This window comes from Psammomys obesus, unplaced genomic scaffold (assembly GCF_907164565.1).
Source record: "Psammomys obesus unplaced genomic scaffold, mPsaObe1.curated_primary_1811, whole genome shotgun sequence".
NCBI lineage: Eukaryota > Metazoa > Chordata > Mammalia > Rodentia > Muridae > Psammomys > Psammomys obesus.
In genome coordinates this window covers 62,044,614-62,049,042 of record NW_026585504.1, presented here as the reverse complement: position 1 = coordinate 62,049,042, position 4,429 = coordinate 62,044,614, and positions in this window count along the sequence as shown.

The following is a 4,429-nucleotide window of genomic DNA, read 5'->3' as shown; positions in this document are numbered from 1 at the left end:
GTAGAAGCTAACCTGTGGACCATAGCTAAGATTTATTTGGGAAAGAGTGTTTCTGAAGAATTCTTATGTAGCAGGAGGTTTTTCCTCCTGACCCAAAGTTCCTGGAATAATGACTCAGGAGACTCAAAATATTATTTACAAGTACCTTGGTCGTATAGCTACTCTTTTTAACTAACTCATAATCTATTAACTTATTTATACTAATCTACATTTTGTCATGTGGCTGGTTACCTGTGCTCAGTTACCATGAATCTGCCTCCTCACATCTTGCCAGCTAAACCTTGAGAGCACCTGGCTCCCCCTGAGTCCCTTCTGCCTGCCAACTCCTATTTCCTACCTAAGCTGTAGACCTTCATATTTATTATTGACAGGTGGCTACATCCATACAATATACAAGAGATTCTTTCTACATTCTTATGAAAACACAAAAATCCCATCTCACTAAAAACCACCTTATGTGACTCTCAACACTAAGCATGAGAGTTTTGGCAGTGATTTTGACAGATAATTCTATTTAAAAATCACTGCCCAGGCCAACATGGAAGGTCAATTGGTAAAGGTGCTTGCTGCCCAACCTAGTATTTTGATTTTGACATGCTGGGTGCACATGGCTAAAGAAAAAACAAAACAAAACAACTTGTACTTATTGAAGAATAAGCCATCCTCCATTTTAGGCTTTAAAACCATCTTATATTAAAGCCAAACTATAGATTAATTCCTGGTTATTATAAAGCCTCTGTTTCTCAAGAATTGGGTATGCCCCACTCATAACCTTAACTACAAATGATTCTGCCCTGTTTTTCCCAGGAATGTTAATCATGTTTTTGTTTCAAAATATTGTTCATAACAATCCTGCAAACCTTCCTTCATTTCAAATGAGTTGTTATGGCTACCTTGTTATGACTACCTATATGACTACCTATATGTTATGACTACTTATATGCCCAACTTGCAACCTTGCAATCAGAAGGTCATCATGGCTAACTTGTTATAATGTTCTGCTTCTGTAACACCACCTGTTTGGCCCTCAAAATCCCCCATGTAAAAGTACCCTATGCCTAAGCTATAAAAACCTTGTCTTCCTCCCTAACCAATGTTGAACTCTCAAATCCCACCTTCGGGGATATCCCATAGACAGGGATAAAATAGCTTGCTTTAAGTAATTGCTTGCTTTAATTAATTTGGCCATGATGATTTGGGTCAGTAGTCTTTTTCCTCCCATCACTGGGATTAACACCTACAAGTTGCCCTGGCAAATTCAGGTACACATATATACACACAAGCACACACCCAACACAAATTCAGAAATAAAATAACTTTCCCTGCTATAGTTCTTCTTCAGCCAAGCCTTAACAAACACTAAAATGAGTCAACATCTGCCTTTGGAGATTTTCTACTTGCTTGTGACCTGATTAGGTCACCTATGATTCAGAGCTACTTGTCATCCTGTATGAAATAGTAGTAGGTTTACATTTAATGAAAGCCATGTACCCAGCATGTTACTATTCTGAAGATTCAAGAGGAGTCACATGTTTGTTCTGATGAGATTTAGAATAATCCTGGAAACAAATCTCAAGGCATGTCGGTGAAGGGCTTTCTAGGTTAAACTCCCTGAGATGGTGTATTAGTTGTTTTTCCTTTGCTGTGATAAAGCATTCATACAAAAGACAGTTAAGAAAGAGTTAGTGGTGGCTATGATCCTAGAGGGCAGAACTCATCATGGTGAGGAGCACATGGCATGGCGCAGGAACAGGAAGCTGGGTGGCATTTCGTCCACACCCAGAATGGGGGAGGGCACAAGAAATGAAGGAAAATGAGGTAAGGTGATTGTGTTTGTTGCTTTTCAATTGCTGTGATAAGAAACCAGGACCAAAGCTACTAATGAAAGCCAGAGTTTCATTGAGCATATGGTTCTAGATTGTTAGTTCATAATGACTGAGGGAAGGTATGTTGGCATGCAGTGGGAATAGTAGCTGAGAGCTCACATCTTGATCTCCAAGCAGACAGAAGAAGAACAATTACTGGGAATGGTATGGGATTCTGAAGCATCAAAGCCCTTCCCCAGTGACATCTCTTTCCAAAAATACCACACCTCCTAATCTTTCCCAAACAGCTAAACCAATAACAAACAAGTAATTTAACATGTAAACCTATAGAGGGTATTCTTATTCAAACCACCACAATGTTAAACACTCAAATCCTGCAGTCAATGCTATACTTCCTTTAGCAGGGCTCTATCTCCTAACAGTTCTATAACCACCCCAAATAGAGCCACTGACTAGAAACTAAATATTCAAATACATTATCCTATGGGGAACATAACTCATTCAGACTATGGCAGGAATGAAGATCCACCCTAAAACTGAGTAACAATAACCAATGGGCTGGGCTCCTGGCTTGAATAAAATGTAGAAAGCTAGCTGAGAACTCACACTCATCACTCCGATTCCTGACTGTGGAAGCCTTGTGACTACCTGTCTCACACTCCTGCCTCCATGCTTCTGCTCCTTGGTCTGTATGCACAGACCCCTGAGACAAACCATTCTCCCATAAGTTGTCCCTTTCTAGTGTTTTGTTTAACAACCAAGAAAATAATTAATACATGACTAAAAGGAGCCACTTACTCAGTGGAGGCAAATCAAGTGAAGAATTATTTGTTACAGGTAGGAGATGACCCACTTAGCACTAACAATCTGGGTATTGTTTTTTTTTTCTCTTTGAGTGGATCAGGAGAAGAGTAGATAGCTGGAGAGGGTGCTAGTGACTGAGGAGAAGGAAAAGCACTAGCTACATGAGAAGAAGGGCTCCTTTAATTTGTGTAAACACTTTAACAACTTAAGCCAAAGCTACCTCTGGGAGTGTTTGTGAACCATTTTATCACCTCTGCTTACCTTCTCCATTCTGACTAATACATACATACAGAAAGGCCAATGCCAAGTGGGAACTATTACCTCATGGTACCAATCAGCACCCAGAAAATGTGCTTCCTTCATACAGATTAGAAGGAGTCTCCTGTCCTGTCTTGTCTATGTCACATTTTTTTTTTCCGTTAAGAAATTGAGTTTGCAGTGTATGCCTAAGCTATATTTCCTGCCCAGGTGTATATAGGGAATCAAGGGGCGTAATGCTTCCTGAAACTACCAGCAAGTTCTGCTGGCCTGTTTGTTAGTTCAGCACAAGGCCCACAGAGGATTCAAGATGTCTAATGTGCTTGTCCTTTAGAACCAGTAATGCTGCCTCCTAGAAAATAGAATCTGATTTGTTTTCATACAGACTAATCAGGTTGCCCACTCTACCTATCTGGAGAAGGGCTTGAAGGGGAATGGGGTTCAAGAGAAGTGGGCACAGCAGAGATTTGCCCATAGTACTCCTGTAAAATAGGCTCCCTATCAGCATTTGTTCCTTGTGTTATATTGTTGCCTTTGGGTGTACATCTTCATTAGTATGACTGTGTACACATGTGTTCAGGTCCGTGAGGAGGCCAGAAATCAGTGTCGTAAATCACGCCCAATAGCATTCCACATTGGTTTGTGTCACAGTCTCGCACTGTCAGAATTCACCAGGTCCACTGTGCTGGCTCCTCAGTGAGCCTCAGTACTTCTTCTGCCCCTAGTTTGATAACACTGGGATTACAGTCATGCTCCTAAAATGTCCCCTTTTAAAAAATTTAGACTCTGGGGATGGAACACATGTCATCATACAAAAATTTCGTCCTTTACCAAAGGAGCCATCTCCCCATTGTTCCCACATTATTCTTGATGATATAACATAGGTTTTGTTACTATTGAAAACACATCCATGATATATTCACCATCAACCCTTATCAGCTCTTTTGAGATATGAATGTTTACAGGGCAGGTATGATGGTTGTTCTTGGTTGTTCAACTTTACTACATCTGTAATTAGCTAAAACACAAACTGAGGGGTTTTCTGCTTTATTTAAATTGGGAAGATCTACTTCTAACCTGGATATTTTGGATAGGAAGACACACCATAACCAGATATTTAATCCAAATCTAATCTGGGTCATGCATTTTCCTGGAAGACTATACAAGGACATAGATGGATGATTTTGTTGTTGTTGTTGTTAGCCTTCTTGTTCTTGCCTTACTACCAAGATCATTTCTTCACTTAGTATTGGAGCATACACCTTTGGGATTCTAACTATACTCAAGACCAGCTGAGATATCTAGCTTCTTGGACTGAGAAACTACTGGGTTCTTAAACTTTCCATTTATGGCCAGCGAGTGTTGAATTAGCTGAATCATAGCCCATAAGTCATTACATATATGTATATGTGTGTGTGTGTGTGTGTATATATTGAGACAGAGATTAGAGAAAGACATATACACACAGAGAAAGAAAGAAAGAAAGAAAGAAAGAAAGAAAGAAAGAAAGAAAGAAAGAAAGAAAGAAAGAAAGAAAGAAA